The sequence below is a fragment of the Lepisma saccharinum genome, chromosome 10, assembly GCF_977018435.1.
Source record: "Lepisma saccharinum chromosome 10, izLepSacc3.1, whole genome shotgun sequence".
Taxonomy (NCBI): domain Eukaryota; kingdom Metazoa; phylum Arthropoda; class Insecta; order Zygentoma; family Lepismatidae; genus Lepisma; species Lepisma saccharinum.
In genome coordinates, this window is record NC_139238.1 from 11,283,434 (window position 1) to 11,305,609 (window position 22,176).

General features: G+C 37.3%; 2 protein-coding genes across 4 annotated transcripts in view; one reads left to right on the plus strand and one right to left on the minus strand.

Moving 5' to 3' along the window:
• LOC145993770 (uncharacterized) overlaps positions 1 to 22,176 on the minus strand; it is a 97,277-nt gene that overhangs the window by 72,336 nt on the left and 2,765 nt on the right. The window lies entirely within an intron of this gene.
• The window catches only part of LOC145993771 (ciliary microtubule associated protein 1A-like), a 48,664-nt gene continuing 28,979 nt past the window's right edge, over positions 2,492 to 22,176 (plus strand). Inside the window, exon 1 of one of the 3 annotated variants that reach the window (XM_083129548.1) lies at positions 2,492 to 2,534. The gene's annotated coding sequence lies outside the window, so the exon portion shown is untranslated. Of the gene's footprint in view, positions 2,535 to 6,472; positions 6,646 to 22,176 lie in introns of those variants that run through there. The other 2 variants (XM_083129549.1, XM_083129547.1) reach the window with 2 other exon arrangements.

Below are 22,176 nucleotides of genomic sequence, written 5' to 3' on the forward strand. Positions count from 1 at the left end.
TAGAAAAAAACTGTAGTATTTGCATGATATTTCTAAATTTTATGGTTTACATTAACTTGATAACCCCCCTCTCCCCACACGTAATTTACCTTCATTTAATAATGTTAAACTTTCGAGAATGAACTTAGTCTGAAAAGCCCCCCCCCCCCCCTGATAACCCGTGAGGGCCCCCTTTGGAGATCAATTCTAACTACGGGTGGCTGGAAGTACGGTTTAATACAACATGAGAACGAGGCATCGCAAGTAAAACTTGAAGCACAAAGAGGGGAACTTTTAGTCGACAGAATTTTGTGAGGTGAAAAACAGAACTAAAAGAATGCTAAATACTTAATCGCGTTTAAAAAGTTTCCGAAGTTCTGAAGTAGTGTTATAGAATTTTTCGCACATAAATAGTTTGTGTACATGTGCTTATTTCCACAACTTTGAACTACTTTAAATAAACTTTGAAAATACCTTTCTTTCTTTCTTTTTTTTTGCAGGTAATTAGGTTGGTACGCAGTCATAATATGCGAAGCACCTGTAAAGGCAACATTTTGAAATTATTCAAAATCCTGTCCTTTTACTGCTGCATCTATCATATTCAATCAATATTTCTGTCATACGTTTTCAACTTCTCTCTTGCCAGCGAGTTGCAGCTTACATAGCAAATTCACGTTTTCATGTAAACCTATGTTCCCAAAGGCTGGTATGGTTCAACAAAATTCAGGGTGCGAAATCCTGGGGGGACGGGGGAGGGATTTCCCCCACCAACAATCTTGGCCTCAAAAATCCCCCCCACCAAAAAAATTCCGGGGGGGAGAGTTCTTGTTACAACAAACAAAAGATAAGCAATTACATTTAATTTCAAATATACATACTGTACTAAGAATAATATCGAAAACATACACAAATTAGTGTAGTTGTGAGTGTTCAATGAATTTACTCTCTCAAGAGATCAATAACAAATCTACATAAATACGCACAATAAAAGTAGAAGAAGAATGCAAATCAATAGTATCAATAATAATTGATTTATTAACATAAAGCGAAAACTAAATAAAAACTTACACATAATAAAACCACTTCAACTACTTCATAGTTTATTAGCATCTTTAACCAGTTAGTAAAGGAAGTAGTTTGCTACTTTATAATATCTGATAAAAGTAACAAATTTATTTTTTGTGTAATTAATAATAATAATATATGTTTAATTTAGTAATTTATTTTTAATTTTAATAACATTATAAATATGTATATCGTATAATTTTCATGTATGTTTGTGGGGGAGGGGGTTTGTTAATTAAGATCTTTCTCCCCCACCCCTCCGGTCTTAAATGATTTCGCACCCTGCTACAAATTCACTGAATATTACATACACACAGTGGTGAAACGTGGTTTGTAGAATACAAGCGATACTTTAATACAATCCATGGAGTACGTTGGCGTCTACGAAATACGGGGGGGGGTATATATTCCAATTGCCCCATAACGGAACGAGGATATCGGTTTCGTCAGGAAATAATGAGACATAATATTTGAAATAATAATAATAATAATAATAATAATAATAATGCTCTCTCCCTCCCCAGTCCTCTCCAATGACATAGAGGTAACGTCATCGCCTTGTAATGTAGGGGTCCTTGGTTCTATACTCGGTGGAGTCACACAGTGATTCGGATCTCACATTAAACTACAGTCTTTCTGTTCATAAAGTGAGCTTAAAACTCAAACTTGACTACGTGACTTCTTCAGGCACATGAACCTCATTACTAATGGATAAGGTATAGTTTATTTTATTCATTTTAATTGGAAAGTGGTCATTGTAATTACTGGCAACTGTGAGTCTGTGCAGCGTTGTAACATACGTTTAGTATGATATTGTGTTTTTCGAGGATTCGTGGCGTCTAAACGAGGTGTCAAACATTATGAAGGAAAGTTGTTTGCCCTAATGGCCTCTATACACTGTGAAACTTTGTGCGCGACAACTTGTATTTGCTAGACGAGTTTGATATAGTCTCGCCTTGTCACGATACCTTCTTACATACGCGTTTTCGTCTCCCTAATGGTGTAACGGTAACATCGTCGCCTTGTAACCAAGGGGTCGCGAGATTCTATAAACCGTGGAGGCACATAGTGGTAAAGATCCCACTTTAAACTGTAGGTCTAGTCCCGATTAGCCTTAGTGTGCACAAAGTTCAATACTTCCGCTCTGGCAATAGCTGTCTGTGTCTATATGTATAATTTAAAATTATTCTGAGGTGTTTTTCGTACCGCCACCAGAGGCGCTGCTTTAAACAAAAAAAATGCTACTTCAGGGACGAGAAGGAGTGTTCCTTTCGACGTTTCTCTTCTGTTTATCCATTCAGACGAGCTGATAATGGTTGTCAGACACAGAAGCTCAAGACAGATTGGCGCGAAATTTGCCCCGGGGGAACTACATTTTAAATTTTAAATTCGTACCAGGGATATAAATACTCTGAAGTAAGAGATAATCAAGACTTGTTTGGAAGATTTCGCAACGATTTTATTCAGCCAGCAGGCGCAACTTAGAACAGGTATTGTAACTATAGTTCAAAGGATATATTAGGTATATAAAGTATTTAACAGTCATACATAATGGTTCTTTTTGACACTTATTGTGTGGGGTTGTGGGCTGTATTGTGACCACCACGATTTCGTAATCAAATGATCAGAATTCGAGTGAAAGATTGAGTGTAAATGTCATCTAATAGTTATCCATTCTCAGCGTTTAGAGGTCTCCCGGATGGCGCAGTGGAAGCGTCGTTGCCTTGTAATCAAGAGGTCCCGGGTTCGATACCCGGTGGAGGCACATAGTGGTTCGGATCCCACTTTAAAACTGTAGGTCCAGTCCCGATTAGCCTTACTGTGCATAAAGTGGACTTAAAACACCAACTCAATAAAAAATCAGAGTTTAGATCAAGCAGAGAAGCGACTTTCTTTATATTTAGCGTCGCTTTTCTTCCAATTTTGGCTAATCGGGATTCGGGACGACGATGTTGATCGGTGATGAAATTGATGAATGGCCACTTACAAAGAACACATCTGTTGTGCTAAACACTCCGCCATGGAGGTCGGCAGAAAAGCAACATAAAATAAGAAAAATGCAAATACAGTAAAACCTCGTTAATTCGAACCCCAATAAGCCGGACTTCTCTTGATCCGGACAGGCAAAAGGCAAACAAGAAAGCAGAATATGGGTACCGCGGATGTACGTACTGCATTGTATGCACAGTATTGCTTAAATTTAGGCATATGCCCTTTAAATACACCATAATAAACGTGTTTTCTTGCTATGAACTGAGTTTTAATGCACTTTCTACTGTTCTTTTAGATTATTTCAGTTAATCCGGACTTTCATTCAACCGGTCTACTTATCCCCCCCCCTCATTAGTCCGGATTAACGAGGTTTTACTGTACTATATTCAGTCTTCTTACTTGAGACAATGGCATGCTAATGTATAGGTCCCTTAATGGTAATAAGTTATGTAACTTTCCCACTTTAGTGCGGAAGATCTCCATATATTGTGGTAACAATGGATTACCAACCGCAGAAACGTCTGCATCATTGTATGCTCGAAACTCGCCCAACTGACGCGTCCTCGGATAAACCAACTCTCAGGCATCCTTCGGCTTTTCTTTATATGGTGAGGGACACCAACTAAATCCCACGCCTTACGCGGCTGGTTGCATACGCTCAGGCGCCGCGAGGTAGACGTTCGGCCTTCGACCATTTCGCAGCCATTGATTTCGTTCCCCTGCAGCCTTATCGATAATATCCTTGCGATGGGCGTGTCGGCGATATTTTTTTATTGTTGCAGAATGTGTGGGCGAAATCATTGTCGTTTATGAATCAGTGTTCGGTTAACATTGGGGAATACGGGGTCCTATTTCTGTGTTCAACAGAAACGCTTTCGTTTGCATGGCCTCTTCGTTCTACCATATTGCATTTTACTATTCTAACACAGACGGTTGGTCCCTTGTATTAAGAGAAACATAAATTAAGAGTATTTGAAAATAAAATCCTTAGAAACATATTTGCAGCTAAAAGGGATGAGAAGGCTAGTGTGGGGCGATGAATTGTCCAGACGATAATTTGCGATATTGAAAAAATATCGTCCAGGCGATATCAACTATAGGATATTTTGGCGATATATATCTTGTCGGCGATATATCTTCACGATATTTTAGCGATATATATCGTGTAGGTGATATATCGTCACGATATTTTGGCGATATATTTCGTGGAGACCATATGTCGCCGATATAACGATACGGAAAAAGTATCGTATCGTCTGTGACGATATTTTCTTGACGATACATCAAATTTCCGATATCGTCCATCCCTAGAGGAGGCACATGAGTGAAGAAGGGTATATAATTTAGAACAGCATAATATGTTTTATTGATGGATAATTCATTTTTACAGCTGTATGTAGCCTTCCCGATGGCGCAGTGGTAGCGTCGTTACCTTGTAATCAAGGGGTCCCGGGTTCGATACCCGGTGGAGGCACAAGTGGTTCGGATCCCACTTTAAACTGTAGGTCTAGTCCCGATTAGCCTTACTGTGTATAAAGTGGACTTAAAAACACTAACTCAACAACAGCAACAGCTGTATGTATGATGATCATGTGTCTACACCATCACAACATATCTGATAATATTATCAGTGTTTACAAGTCAAAAAATATATAATGAAGAAATTATATAAACTTCTAACAATTACAAATGAATACTGTGGAGTCAATTATCTCAAGTGTTATTCTTTACACGGATATGTCCGGATATTATTAGAATAATTAAATCAAGAAGATGGGAGAGGGAAGAAGAATTTACAGGGTTGCTGTTGGAAACCTGATGGTAAGAGACCTGTAGGAAGTCTAACGAAGATGGAGGGATAACGTTGAGATGGATCTGAAGGAAATCGGTAGGGATGGAAAAGATTGGATTGATCTTGCCCTCGATAGGTGCAGATAGAATGCTTGCGTTGCTGCAGCCATAAACCTTCGAGTTTAAGAGGGCTAGAGAGTGAGTGAGTGAGTGACGTTTGGCGTGACAGAGCCAGTCCTAGGGAGGGGTCAACGCCCGTCACTCAGCGGCAAATAAAATATTAATAATTGACTACGTACGGGCCGACCCCCGTTGCGGAGTGGTTAGCACATCGCGCTACAACGCCAGGGGTTCGCAAATTAACCAAAAATGGCACAAAAAACGAAGTAAAATATAGCAAATCAATCAATCAATGACTATGCACGGTCTATTACAAGTTTATAGAACGCTTTTGCTAACAAATCTGATTTTTCCTGACTTTTTGATTTTTTTGACGTACTTGACAATATCCAAACTACTCAAACCATGTTCTTAAAAGAGTACTTCCTATATAAAAATTGTGTTCAAATATTTCAATCAAAAATAGTGAAATGGTTTGATTAATGATATCATATGAAAATATTATTTTACACGAAACAATGTAAATTAGCGTCAAAATTCAATGTAAGTAAACAAAATCGAATTAAGTTATTGGATATAAGTAAAAGTTGCCACTTTGATACATAAAATCTTTATATTTCTTTAACACACCCAATTTTGTTATTAAATATAATGAATGTTTTGCCTGTGGCGCATCGGAATTGAAAAGATACAATAATTTTGAAACTTTCATTAGACTCCCATAATTCTCAGTTTTAATCTTCAACATGTTCTGCTTATTGCTCTTAGAAATAGGCCATATAAATTAAATATATAAATTATACATAAATTAAATGTAATAATATTTATATTATGATTAGGTATGTAGAACATCTGTACTTGAATAAGGAACGAAAATCTTATTTGGGAATTTTCATATTTTCTAACACAGTTGAAAGATCCTCATGTATTCACCTGCATGTAATTCACAAATGGAAATCAACATTTTTCTGGTTGTATAGAAGATGTTCAAAATGGCACGAATATTAATATGAATCAAATAACTTTATCTGTTGTTTATTTGTCCTGCATTTGACGTTCTTTTTTTAGGAATAGTGGGCCAAAGTGGGGAGGGAAGTATGACCCTCCCAATCTCGCTTGGGCACGCCACTGGAGGAACTTTATAAGATAAACCACATTGGCAAGATTAATCATGTCAATTGATGCATCAACCTTGATTTGGTACTAATGTACTAATGGATAATTTTTGGAAAATAACATTTCCAAACTAGGTTTGTTGATGTATCATAAAAAAAAATATATAAGGAAGGGTCATCCATGTGCAGTTCTGGCAACTATGTCACACATAAAAGGATAAGTCGGTCTCTTCACTCGCTGGACCCTCGCGGAAACGATACCATTGCATCTTCCAGGATGCCGAAACGAAGGGTGGGCGCGACAAGTGGGTGTCCTCCGCACACAGGCACCACCCTTCACGTCACAGGTACGTCACACCTAGATGATCCGACAACCTCTCGTATCTGGAACATTCTTGGACTCTTTGAAGACCGCGATTCGGCCGAGCGTGTTGTAGTTCTTCGCAGGAAACTGTTGTGCGCGGAACGACGGTGAGCGCAGGCGCGGACGAGTTTTTTAGAAGCGAGAGCACACGAGCGAGTGGAGTCAGTCGACGACAGTCAGCGCGTGCCACGGGAAGACTAAGCATCCGCAGTAGCTGATGTAAGTACGAAATGCTTTTTTCAAGTTTCTCCATACCTGAATGAAAGAGAGAAGATACAGTATTTGTAGCAGCTGAAAATACATTAAATAACACATGCATTGGTTTTGTGGTACATATGGACAGTGCTGTAGTTCCAACATTTTCACAAGGTACACGCTAAGTTTTGTTTGTACAACGCCAATTGGATTATGTTTCCAAGTATATAGATGAAATCAATTAGCTTCTAAAAAATGCTTTTGTAAATTAATAGCAGATTGTTAACGGCAGTATTATTAAACTACAGTAACACCTCGTTAATCCGGACCAATGGGGGGATAAGTTGAACGGTTTACCGAAAGCCCGGATTAACTGAAATAACCTAAAAGAACAGTAGGAAGTGCATTAAAACTCCGTTTTAGCAACAAAAGAAGTTTATTATTGTGTATTTAAAGGGCATAGGCCTAAATACTCTATACAGTACAGTACAAAGTCTACGGGAAACAGAATTTCATCAGTGGTTGACTGCCTTTTCTTTGGGAAGTTCTCTTGTTGACTTCTAGCCACATTTGAAACCTTGCATTCTGCCCCCCCTTTTTTGTCTGTCCGGATTAAGCGAAGTCCAGCTTATCGGAGTCCGGATTAACGAGGTTTTACTGTAATTCTAATTACATTAAAATTTAAAACTTGGAAAAATACTTATGCAAGAAAGCGAAAGGAATGGACACAAAAAGCAAAGATTCTCGTTCCGTCCCGTTCTTTCCGTGTTTAAAACTTACATACAACATACCTCAATTGTCGCGTTAAAGGATAAGAACATGTATAGTCCGTCGCCAATTGTTGGAGAAACAATGACATTATTGAGACTTTCGCATCGATACTCGAAATCTCAAGTCAAGTCAAACCTCTACATTGGTTTTGATAAGAAAATACAGACCTCATATTACTCAAGACATGCACAAAGAGACAAACCAAAGTAACAAAGTTCTGCTAAAATTAACTGCACACATTTATACAAAATTATTATGTTTCTCTCACGTGAAACCATAAGTATTTGACCGTAATAAGCTGACTGGAGTCTGGAGTAATGGCCAAATTACACATAGTACACTGTAAATATAAGCGAAACAAAAGTAGATGGTATACATATTGTACCAGAAACACTGGCGTACGCAGGTTTTTTTTTCGAGAGGTGCTGGAATTGTAAAGCTGGATAATACATACCTTCTTTCTAGGGGGAGCAGTATAGACAACAAGGGGTTTCGTATATTTAGATCTTTCCAATCTGAAAAATTGCAATCGGGGATCATTTTAAGGGAAGGTTGCATTTACCACTCTGATTTTTACTGAACTGTTATTTTTTCTCAAAATTTCTGAGGGGGCTGCAGCCTCATCAGCCCCCACCCCCTGCGTACGCCAGTGACCAGAAGGTATACGCTAATGAGTAAGATTAACCAGAGGGCATACGCCGTATACTGCCGTATACTCTCGACTCCCAACGTATGGATGAAATTGTGAGAGTCATTTCGGTGTGGATGGATTGTTTGTTTAATTCCCAGTTCTAGGCTGTTCGGGGGAAAAAGAACTTAAGACCAAAAAATGCAATTTAACAGCAGGCAGTTTTCTTAATGTTTATTCTTTATAGCAATCAATACAAACATGGTATACATGTTTGATATCACTGTTTAGAATCTTTACACTTGCCCAACATAAAATTATACTTACTTACAATATTTTCTTTAATTAATTCAGATGACTTAGATGAAAGTAACAGAAAATGACATTCTGTGACTCATGTGCCTTTTCCCTGAACATCCTAGAATTAGCCCCTGCCATGTTCCCCCCCTTCTCTTTCAATACCTATCGCCAGTGGTGGCAATTAGGAGGGGGCAGTTGCCCCCCACTTTGCCCCCGCACTATGCTAAACCTCATCTACAAAGGAAAATATAATGTCTTTGCCCCCCCCCCCCCCGGTTTTGGAACACAATCGCCGCCACTGCCTATCGCTCATCTACTTACTTATTCCCCTGTGTCTTTCTTTCTCTTGGTATCTATTTATTTCACGCTTTCGTTCTCTCTGTTTCTCGCACATCTTCTTCTTCTATCTATCTTCCCTCTGTCTCTTTCTATTGTACCCTCTTGTTCTTCCTATCTACCGACCTCCATGGCGGAGTGGTTAGCGCATCACGCTACAACGTCAGGAGTCCCGGGTTCGAATCCCACCCTGAGCATGGGCGTTATTTGTGAGCGTTCCTTCATCATGTTATCAATCATCCTCATCTTACAGATTAGCTAAACGTTGCAGGAAAAGTGGACTAAAATCAAATCAAATTATCTGATTATCTCTCGCACATATATTTCTTCTGCTTATTTCTATCTTGTCTCTGTCTGTTCCTTAGACTTTTTCTTCTCCTCTCTCTCTCTCTCTCTCTCTCTCTATTTCTCTCTATTTTTCTCGTACATTCTTCCATAGGCGTGCGCAGACCCTCCGATTAGGGGGGGGGGGGGCAAAAGCTGTGATGAAAGTTCAGTCGGGAAAGAAAAACCTCATTTCATTTAAATTTTTAGTTATATTGTATTGATAGTTATATATTTACATGCAGCAACATAGAGGCAGCATGTGAGAGTGTTAATAACAAGAATTTTACCAGAGAACGAAGCGGGATAGTTCAATTAGATAGGAAATAATGTACCCCCCGTAGTTGCTTTGAAGTTTCAAAATACTCAATTTTCTTTAAGAAATATCGTTTAATAACGGCGATAATATTCCTCAACAATAAATTTGTAGGTGAAACTATAATACTTTGGATGCATGACGTCTGGAAAAGGGGGGGGGGAGGATGGTCACACATACACAGTACACACACCACCCTTAGAAAACGAATATCAACCTAATAGTATATATTTGACACGAGTAATTTGATTTCAGTCACACTTACGCTATTTATTATGATGGAGAAGTAAGAAGTCGATAATTTCAAATTCAGGTGGTGTTGTTTTCAGGGGCAACATTGTTATCGTTGAAATCTGCCTAAACATTACCTTGCTTGCCCTCCCGTGCGTACGCCTATGCATTCTTCTTCTGCTTCTTTCTATCTTGTCTCTGTCTATTTGTATTGTACCCTTTTGTTCCCCCCCTCTCTCTCTCTCTCTCTCTGTCTGTCGGTCTGTCTGCCTCTCACTTATTATCCTTCTGTGTCCTCTTCTGTCTTTCGGACTGTGTCTGTTTCCTGCTTTTGTTATTTCTCTCTCACAGTCACTTTCAGGCGCAATCCTCCTCTTAATTTTTTTCCTTCTGTCTTTCTTCCTCTCTCACTCTATCTCTCTCTGTCTCTCTCAATATGTACATAATAGATATGTGTGTGCATAAGTGAGAGAGATACGTAGTTGCCAGACTCTGGTACCGCCCTTGCAAGCTTTCGTATATTTCTAACACTGATATTCGCTAGCTTTATGAGAGACAAATATCACCACATGTAAGGTTTCTGTAATTTCAGAACGTTGTAGAATAGAAAACGTTAAACATTTTCCCGTTTAGAAAACCAATGAATATTGTATAAATGTAAAATGTTGTTTGTTTCTGCTGATACAAGCTATTTGCTGTTATATTTTTAGTGTCTATTACCTTGAAATATTATAAACATTCTGCTTCAATGTAAGTTATCTCTGCATACGTCACAGGATTCCTTTTCGGAGGGAGCTGGTATTATATAAAAGTGGGTATTAAATCGCTGCGTTCTACGTAGGAGCAGAATCCACTGTATTGATTGATTTTGTTTATTCTACTTCGCCTTTCTGCCACTTTTGGCTAATCGCGAAGATGAGGATGAGTTATGATATGATTAAATTGATGAAGGAACACTCACAAAGAACACCCAGGCCTGGATTCGAACCCGGGATCCCTGGCTTGGTAGCGCGCTGTGATAACCACTCCGACACGGAGGTCGGCACTGTCGTTGCCTTTATGCAAAACTCACGTATGTGCATTTCTGGCTGTTTTTACCGAATTGTATTTTTGAAATTTTTAGTCGATATTTATCCTGTAAAAAACACGAATTATTTCTGGAATTTTAAATAGCTTAAATTTTGATCTAAACTTATTATTGCTCATGGAAAGTCATTAAAAATTGGAGCTTTAAATATACAAAGTATGTCTGGTTTCTCCATGTGCAGTCTGTGAGATTTGCCGGCGTTATAAATGTTTAGTGGAGTTCTGAAGGGGTGTAGGTGCAGAACATGCATTCCGCTCTGTAACTAATACGTACTTGTTAAACCGACACATACAGTGTTTCCATACCACACTTTGATCACAGTGGTGTTCAAGTAACACAGATAAAAGGTTGTAATCAGCACTATTTTAATACCAACTAACTAACTCTCTAGCCTTCTTAAACCCGAAGGTTCATGGCTGCAGCAACACAGGCCTTCCATCTGGCCCTATCTTGAGCAAGATCTGTATACTCTTTTCCATCTCTACCGATTTCCCTTAGGTCCATCTCAACGTTGTCCCTCCATCTTCGTCTTGGCCTTCCTATACGTCTCTTACCATCAGGTTTCCCAACAAGAATCCTGTAAACTACTCTCCCATTCGTGCCACATGGCCTGCCCACCTAAGTCTTCTTGATTTAATCATTCTAATAATATCTGGACATGAATACAAATTATGTAGTTCTAAATTATGTAACCTTCTCCACTCACCTGTCTCCTCATCCCTTTTAGGTCCAAAGATTTTCCTAAGGATCTTATTTTCAAATACTCTCAATTTATGTTCCTCTTTCAATGTAAGGGACCAAGTTTCACACCCATATAATACTACAGCCAAAATTACTGTTTTGTATATTTTAACTTTTAGTTTCTTAGATATTAAACGAGAAGACAAAAGTTTATGAAGAGAGAAGTAACATGCATTTCCTCAATTAAGCCTACTTTTTATTTCCTCTTTAATATAATTTTCATTTGTTAATATTACTCCTAAGTATTTGAATTTGGAGACTGGTTCAAACAAGTTGTTATCAATAATTAGATTTTGATTATTACCTAACACTTGGTTTCGGCCTGTAAGCACATATTTAGTTTTCTCTTTCTTAACTTCCAAAAATTTCAGTAACTTCCAAAACTATTTTAATACCAGTATTTTTTTCTGTGCACGCTGCTTCACAACTTGTTGCATGAATTAAATCATTTTTAGCACAGTTTGGGAACTTCAGGTCTGCATTAAAACAATGTAAAACATAGTATTTTTATTACTCACTTCACTACATGGACGCCACAGAGTGAGGGAAGGGGGTTAATTGCCCCCGTCTGGGTTAATTTTTAAAGCCTTTTGCGCTTACAGAAGTTTAAGTAAGTCCATAATTTTTAGTTCCTGTGCATAAAATTAGTGCAAAATGTTTCAAACTGCATGTTGGTGTTTTAACGTTTCATTAGGAGTTTTTGTTAATGTGCACATTTGTCATGTTATTTAATTTTGTAATGAAATAGTTGATTCCTGTCAATGCTGCTCAGATATTTTATCTTATAAACCGTTAATTTATATATAGTTATGCAATATGCGGAAATAGTAATTCAGTTGTACAGTCACCAGCAATAAATATTGGACACCCAGGTCCTGAAATGCTCGCTTTTTTGCTAGGCGTTGTGTGTGTTGCCTATCTCTACGGCGGTGGAGAAAAAGTTTCCATTGAAAATTTGTAATTACATTCTACTTATCGCCGTAGAGTTAGGCAATACACATAACGCCTTGCAAGGAAGCGAGTATTTCAGGACCTAAGTGCCCAATATTTATTGCTGGTGACTGTACATGAAGTATTATGTGCATGCGTGTGTCAAGGTGTGTAATTTGTGTAAGGGTCTTTTGGAAAACAAATCATGTTGGTGTTCCTGCTTCACTATTATACTTTTGTACAAAAAAAAGTAGCACTTAATTTGCCATCAATATCTCCATTCAATTTTCGTCTATTGAATACCTGACGAATCGATATTGTTTAATGAAATGAAATTTCTTGCATAATAATAAAATTATATTACCTATTATTATTATTATTTAACACGTTCATACGGCTGTGAACAGCATGGCTACCTTATTACAGCAGTTTTACATGAATAGATTACATAGAAATGGAAATATAAAACACAAGATATTTTGATTGATTGATTTGGTGTTTTAAGTCCACTTTATGCACAGTAAGTCTAATCGTTACTGGGCCAACAGTTTATAGTGGGATCCGAACCACTACGTGCCTCCTTAATTACATGGCACAAGATATTTGATAAGACATACAGTAACATATAAGTAAAATATTTTACAATATACCCTAAAACTACATGAATGGACAAAATACAATTAAATATAAACATTGACATATTTCAAAATAGATAGAGACACAACATATTTACTTAGAAGAATTTTTGTTTGATCACCTTTATATGTGATATTAGAAATGGTAGTAAAATAATTATTGAATACTTATCTTGCTATATATGAATTATAAGCCTTGGCAAAAAAAATAAAATACATGTTGTTTTATGGTTAAGATTGTGGTAATTCACCTTAAAACATAGTAATCGAAGAAGGTTATGTACCTGAAGCGTAGCCAGGCAGGGGCCAGGGGGGGGGGGGCTGAGACCTCCTGCCACTGAGGTCAGCCCCCTTGACATTAGGTAAACTATTTTGTGTAATTTGTTTGCAGTGAAGAGTGAAAAAGAAGACAGCAGATATTATTTTTCTCACAACTTTGATGAAGGATAAATTCAGGGAGCATGAACAGCATCTATTACATTCGTTCATCTTATTTATAAGGAGGAGTCTAAGTAGCGGAAGGCATTTAGGAGATTCTCTTCTATAGACTTCAGAAAGTTCCTTCACAGAGGAGCTTCTTTATCTGTACCTTCGTTGCCGCTGTTGCGGCCTCCCATTTATACAGAAATCTGTGACTTTGATGTCATTATGCAAATTCCCTCCGCGTCTGCGTCAAAGGTTAACAGCTCCCAAGTTTTGGGAACGAAGGAGAGTTTTAAACGGAATAACCTTTACTCAATGTACATAATGAGACAGTAAACGGAATAACCTTTACTCAATGTACATAATGAGACAGTAAACGGAATAACCTTTACTCAATGTACATAATGAAACAGTAAACGGAATAACCTTTACTCAATGTACATAATGAGACAGTAAACGGAATAACCTTTACTCAATGTACATAATGAAACAGTAAACGGAATAACCTTTACTCAATGTACATAATGAGACAGTAAACGGAATAACCTTTACTCAATGTACATAATGAGACAGTAAACGGAATAACCTTTACTCAATGTACATAATGAGACAGTAAACGGAATAACCTTTATTCAATGTACATAATGAGACAGTAAACGGAATAACCTTTACTCATTGTACATAATGAGACAGTAAACGGAATAACCTTTACTCAATGTACATAATGAGACAGTAAACGGAATAACCTTTACTCAATGTACATAATGAGACAGTAAACGGAATAACCTTTATTCAATGTACATAATGAGACAGTAAACGGAATAACCTTTACTCATTGTACATAATGAGACAGTAAACGGAATAACCTTTACTCAATGTACATAATGAGACAGTAAACGGAATAACCTTTACTCAATGTACATAATGAGACAGTAAACGGAATAACCTTTATTCAATGTACATAATGAGACAGTAAACGGAATAACCTTTACTCATTGTACATAATGAGACAGTAAACGGAATAACCTTTACTCAATGTACATAATGAGACAGTAAACGGAATAACCTTTATTCAATGTACATAATGAGACAGTAAACGGAATAACCTTTACTCATTGTACATAATGAGACAGTAAACGGAATAACCTTTACTCAATGTACATAATGAGACAGTAAACGGAATAACCTTTATTCGATGTACATAATGAGACAGTAAACGGAATAACCTTTACTCAATGTACATAATGAGACAGTAAACGGAATAACCTTTACGCCCCTTAGGTAAAAACCGCCCCCACACACCGCTGCGCGAGCCTGCAGGGTATAAATGCGCCAAAACGTCCAGGAACAAAATTTACGCGGGAGTCCCAACCGTAAATCAAAGGTTCCAAGGCAGGTTTTCGCTACTTAAGGTGTTGTCGACTCGATTCTGGCTGCATGTGCCATTTTTGGACATACAACTTCCCACGGGCCAAGCGTGTCTAGTATCTAGGTCGCCATCGGTTCAGTTCAAAAGTAAGGACACACGTTTTGTATATGTCCTTTCGCTTCTGCACAATACACTTGTAGGGGGACGGACAGATCGCTTCACGAGCCTGTAATTTTCATTGTCATCATCAGGGTACTCGTTACGTTTTTTACGTAAGTTACGCGTAATTTACTTCGCGTAGATAACCAGTTTTTTATGCAGATTTTAAAAATAATAATTTTCTTTCTTAAATTATAATATAAAAACTACTTTAATTACATTACATTTTAAACTTTAATTTTCTTACATATTTCAGCACAAAAATTATTCTCTGAAGATTGTTTACACAACCGTCACCCTCACTAACAGATATTTTAAAATAGAATTCTTCTTTCACATACTTTTAAACATTCTGAAACGTGTTTGATATAAACGTCTTGCACTAGTACTTGTTATAACTAGACCTCGGATTTTACGTTTTTAACCTATTTTTTCCTTTACAGGTATGTAAGAAATAATAAGTTATGTCAGCGTTTCGTTAAAAAACGTAAAAACTGACTAAGTTTTATAGTGCCTAAAATAACCTATTTTGCTTGTTAGAACCTATTTTAGGTTTTTATATATTATTAAAGGTTTTACAGGATTTTTATGTCACACAGACGCATTTGCTTTGTTTGGCCACGAAAAAATTCAACGTGTTTGAAACATACTCTCTGTTGATTTCCCTTCCTCCAAGCCCATGGTGAGTTTTCAAAGCTCTAAACAAAGCAAAATGTCTGGTGCCACTGTTACCTGTACAATCCAAAGTCGTCTGATCTGTGTGGTCTTGCTCACTTTCGCTTCACTTCCGTGCTTTGTAGCATTCACGCCTTGCAAAGCTAACATTTCAGCATTGAAGTTGCACCACTGACTATATTTTTGTTGAAAGATTGTTTTCGTCATATAAGATGATCCTCACAGACAAAATTGCGGAATTTGACTGTGGAAAAAGATTGTTTCCTAACTATACGGCGAAGAGTGGATTTTAATACCAAATTTCCAATGGTATGTTCTGCCATCGCCGTAGGATTAGGCAACACACATAACGTTATGCAAGATAGTGCGTATTTCAGGATATAGGCGTACCATTTTCATTGTCAGTGACTATACCTAATGAGCATATTTCGGGAATTTTGAACTATTTTAGGTTTTCTGAACCTACTTCAGGATTTTTCGAGCCTAACTAGGATATATTTTTTATTTTTCGAACCTATTTTAGGATTTTTCGAACCTATTTTAGCATATTTAGAGCCTATTTTAGGATTTTTTAGTACCTATTATAGGATTTTTTGAACCCATTTTAGGATTTTTGGAGCCTATTTTAGGATTTTTAGAACCTATTTTAGGATTTTTACAACCTCTTTTAGAATTTTTAGAACCTAAATTAGGATTTTTGGAGCCTATTTTAGGATTTTTAGAACCTATTTTAGGATTTTTACAACCTATTTTAGAATTTTTACAACCTATTTTAGAATTTTTACAACCTATTTTAGGATTTTTACAACCTATTTTAGAATTTTTACAACCTATTTTAGAATTTTTACAACCTATTTTAGGATTTTTACAACCTCTTTTAGAATTTTTAGAACCTAAATTAGGATTTTTGGAGCCTATTTTAGGATTTTTAGAACCTATTTTAGGATTTTTAGAACCTATTTTAGGATTTTTACAACCTATTTTAGAATTTTTAGAACCTAAATTAGGATTTTTGGAACCTATTTTAGGATTTTTAGAACCCATCTTAGGATTTTTAGAACCTTTTTTAGAACCTAAATTAGGATTTTTGGAACCTATTTTAGGATTTTTAGAACCCATCTTAGGATTTTTAGAACCTTTTTTAGAACCTAAATTAGGATTTTTGGAACCTATTTTAGGATTTTTAGAACCTTTTTTAGAACCTAAATTAGGATTTTTGGAACCTATTTTAGGATTTTTAGAACCTATTTTAGGATTTTTACAACCTATTTCAGAATTTTTAGAACCTAAATTAGGATTTTTGGATTTTTAGAACCTATTTTAGGATTTTTACAACCTATTTTAGAATTTTTAGAACCTAAATTAGGATTTTTGGAACCTATTTTAGGATTTTTAGAACCTATTAGGAACCTAAAAGCACACTGTTTAGAATCTAAAAATCCGAGGTCTAGTTATAACATAACAATTAACGAAAATTTATTTGGATTGGATTTCAAAGTTTTAGAAACACCTTCAAATTACGTTTTCATACGCATATGTAACTGTAAAGAAAAACAGGTTGATTGTTAATTGTTATACGTTATACTGAAAAAGAAACTGCTGATTGGAAATGGAAAAAGTGAGAAAGTTTGTTGTTCATGGGACAATCAGAATGAACGCGTACTAGTATAATTATGTAGTGAACATAACATTTTAATAACTTTTTTTTCTTTGTAAAATTCCAATATAACAGCGTGGGGCGTTACCCCCACACCCCCTATACGCCTTCATGGCGTGGTGCTAAGCACAGGGGTTCACTTTACCTTTTACCTTTAAAGTAATATTTTAAAGGTAAAAAGCCCGACAAGGTATGAAGCAAGTAAGGTAGCACCTGTTTTTTCTCTCGCTCGAAGTGGAGGAACCATGTGACGTAATTTACGAGCAGATTGACTCGGTAAATTCGTCACAAATTCCAATATACTAACAGTACATACAAATTCGAAAGGAAAGTTTTTAAAAGCCTCTCTTTGTTTTCTGCCAACTGCCATACATAACCAAAACTATAGCAAAACCGGTGTTTTCTTTTAATTTCTATGTTTGATTCTAGTTTTTTACGTACTTTATGTTTTTACGCGTAATTTACGTGTCATGTACGTAATTGCACAACTCTCCACAACCGCTGCATTAAAATATTTTCCTATTGTAGCTCTTGTGCTGTTTGAACAGTTTGTGGCAAGTTAATCAAGAACATCAAAGATAAAGCATTGTGAAGTTACTTGAAGGTCTGTATTAAGTGTTGACCTAACCAATTCCCCGTGCACCTTGTATATATTGGACACGCGACCACCAGAACTGTCAAATGCAACGATCACCTTGAACTTCAGGGACAAAAAAACGAAAGGACTAGGTGACCTTGACGTGACGTAGCAAGGTGTGAAGGTGTCTTGAAGTTGCTTACGCCTTTGTCGTAGCCTACGCGAAATAGTTCCATGTTGTCGGAACGATTACGGTGAGGTGGTTTTTCAAAGTCACCTCGTCCCTGTTTCGTCTTTTTCAGAAGGGTTCGATGTTCCTCGGATGATGATCGCACAAGATGCAGCAGAAACCTTGAGATTCACAAGTCAAAAAAATAGTTGTCTTGATTGGATAAGACCGTATTTGGTACTTCATGTACGTACGCTTCTCTTTACTGGGCCTCCCCGATGGCGCAGCGGCAGCGCCGTCGCCTTGTAATCAAGGGGTGTCGGGTTCGATGCCCGGTGCAGGCATATAGTGGTTCGGATCCCACTTTAAACTGTAGGTCCAATCCCAATTAGCCTTACTGTGTATGAAGTGGACTAAAAACACCAACTCAATCAATCAATGCTTCTCTTTACTGACTGGAAGCAGAATGCTGTCAAGAAGGTTGACTGATGATTTTATCTAACTTTAATATACTAAATTTTACCCGTATTTTTTTGTAACGAGATAAAAACTTATCAAGAATTCTAGTATTTTCCTGCATAACTGGGCCTCTGCGACTCATATATTCTTACTTCTTTTGCCTCATCCTGAGTAGATCCAGGATTTCTAGACATTAATAACTACCCAAACACAATAGATAGGTTAGGTTTTTGTTTCTTTCATTGAATAACATAGCCAGATGTCTGGCTCATCTGGTGCTGCCCTCTGACAGGACCAATGTTGCCAGTACTCCTCGGAATATATAAAAAAAAACATACGTTTTTAGAACTAACCTCAAAAATCGTATTGAATCCATTACAATGCGTGAAAATTTTTCGATCTCTTTGTATTTCGATAAACACCCACACAGACCATCGACATACGCATCGAAAATTATTACAAGTAACTCCATAGCTGTCTTTTATTCATGTTTCTTTTTACTTCGTACAAAAAACTTTTTTACACCTTAGTAACTTTTCCCCTACTGAATGTTCATGTAAAGAATCATTTTCTTGTATAATGTTTAAAAAATAACTACATAGACGAAGTCAATACCCAGTGTAAGGTTCTTGTTTCTACTACGTTTTGTACTTTTAAAGTCTCGGTTGCGTGACTTTTCGGACACCCGTTAGTTAAGGAAAGATACACTAAAACTTTGGATAAAGACACGAGAAAATATACTAAAATTTACATTAATTGGGATAGTAATGGGTAGGGAGACAAATTTATAGTAAATAAAAACTGAGGAGAGCGGTAAATAAAATGTTAGATCAGCGGTATATACGAGTGGTGGAAAAAAAAATTGGCACACTTTTTCATCATGAGAGGAAACAACATACAAAAGAGCTATAAATTGATAAACTACTTCATTTGTATATACTGTACACATACACAAGTACTTAGCTGTCCAACCAAAAAGAAGACAAAATAACTTCATTTCTAAATTGCATATTCGGGGGAAGAAGGGAATGCAGCTTGACAGGGAGCGAAGTTTTCGAACTGAGATTATGTGCATGGGAAATCCCAATTTGCAGCGTATTCCTGATGTGATCGAAGATAAAATGTTCTTCAGCTGCAAGTGGTAGGAAACTTAAGCAAACGTTTCGTTAAAAATCGACAGTTTGCGCGCACAACCTCGATTGCCGGTTTTTGCGTGTTTTCTACTTAATTTGATGATATTTCACGGTTATTTCGCGAAAAAGCATTCATTTCGTGGAAAAGCACACATTTCGCATTACTTCGTGAATAAAACTCATGCATATTTCATCACTGGGGGTGTAGTTACGTGCAGAATGTTCAAAATTGCATTTTTTTTTTCACATTTCGCGCATCGCGAAAATTCAATGTCCCTAGTAATGGGCAAGACTACCCTTTGCACAGTTCAAAAACCCACAAAGGCATATGAAGATGTGGAGATAGGGTTCCACATATCCACGATCTTAGCCTTTTGTGCATACAGAACTTGAAATGCATCAAAACAAGGTTGATGCACTCTTTATGCATCAGTTATTTGTCTCATCTTCTCAACCGATGCATTTTAGTGCATCATACAGAGCAGCAGATGATGAAAGTACTCATTGATGTATGTCTCTGTGTATTTTGATTCATAAAAATGCATCATTAGCACTTTATGCACTGTAATGTGTTACTGAAGTCAACATATTTGTGACAGTTGACATTTTTTGGGATCTCTTTGTGTGTGTGTACGGAGATGACGTTATCACCACCACGCTCCGGCCGCCTTTATCCACCCGAGCGGTCCACATGTAATTACTTATTGTCCGACGCGCTACCAACTTCTTTCAGTTATTATACTTTTCGTACGCGTTTATCCAATTATATTTCACTTAATATCTCATTTTTCCAGTTTCCTTACTACCCTCAACATCAACAACACAAACGAATTGCAGGTGTTCTAAATTTAGCATGCAACAAATCCTAGCTTTCTTGCCTTAGGCGATTCCACGAAAAGCCTTTCACCTTAACATCCAGAGAAGATACATAGCTTGAAAATAGAGTTGCCAAATTTACGTTTTCCACTCACGTTACAAATTTAAGTGTCGTTAAGTAAATGTTGATAATGTTACTTTCATTGCAAAACGTTAGCCTAAACACAGCTACTAAATTTTAAAAGTAGCTTAATACAGTTAGAATTTCTCAAAAGAAGTAACTGTTACTTGTAACCGTGTTGACTCATCTCTACAAAAGTCCCTGGAGAACCCATTATATTCTCAGCATGTTATGCACAGCGACATTATTTTTTGTGAGAGTGTTATTTTCATGTTTCTGAAGGGAAACAAAATAACTGAACTACACGACACTTAACAGGAAAGCATCTCTAAAAAGTCTCGTTTCTACTGCTGAGAGAATGCATTAAGTCATGCCACACAAATTAATCCCGTACTGTCCACAAATTAACCTCAACAGTAGGCAGAAGCATTTCTTTCTCGTGGAACCTCGAGGACAATTCGTGACGCGAGACAAAAACGCGGTAGCTACATTGCAAACTTTGCATGGAAATGTCCCACCTCCTCCCATTGTCTGTGGTGGCATGTTACCTTACAGCTGAATGCAGCAAAGATATTGCCCGAGGCGAGTGACTTGAGAAAAACCCTTTGGGAAAAGAAAAAAAATCGTGGTAAGTGTTGCATTTCTACGCAACGTAGGTGGCCGTCGACACCTCGGAACTCCTCAAAATGGCAATTATCTGCCACCCTTAAGAAAATACAACAATCTCAGATATAATTCCGTCACATTTATCTCTTGTGCAACGTTGTGTGACAATTATGTCCACTGCAGAGCACAAACCAGCGTCGCTGATGTCATTTCTTTACTGTTTTTTTCAACCGCGAGTTTTCTGTTTGCGGGAATTAGGTCAGAATGCATAGTTCACAGCAACAGTACTGTCCGTTGTGCACGATTTTTAAAAATTCTAATTCATATCATAGCGAAAGCTAATGTAAAAGTAAACTTTCACAATCCACCAGTGGCGTACCCGAGATTTTATTTTGGGAAGACCTGAACCTGAAGGCAAATACATCTTATACACGTAGGAAGCGTAGATAAAATTTTCAAGCACGGATGAATTTGTCCAAATGGGGGCGAGGTGGCTCGAGCCCCCGTAAAAAATAACATTAGCTCGCTCTCCAGCCCAGATTTTCAAAATAATTTGTACCAGAACTAGAATAACGCAGAGGCATAAAGAAGGCGATAGAAATAAACACAGGGTGTTCATAATGTCTGGATGCAAGGGCATTTTTTTTTAAAAATTCACTAAAACTTGTTTTAGTAAAATATATCTGTACAAAACATGTTCGACGTGTCCACCATCATTTTCCACACACAGCTGGAGACATGTGACGATGTTCCCCTGGATTTAGCGCAACATTTCTAAGTCCAAAAACGCGCAGGTTGTAGTAATACGTTCGCGAAGATGATCCAGATTTCTGATTTTCACCGCATACATCTGTGCCTTCAGAATACCCCAGAGGGCGAAGTCTAGTGGTTTTAGGTCGGGTGACCGTGGAGCTCATTCCACAGGCCCTCTCCTGCCTATCCATTTCCATAAAGAAAGAAAAAGAAAATCCCATTGCTTCCAAACTTTCTGAACACCCTGTAGAATGAAACCGAGAGAGAAACAGAAAAGAGGAAGGGCAAAGAACGAAAGAGAGGAGAGAAGTATAGAGAACACAGAGATAAAAGAACATA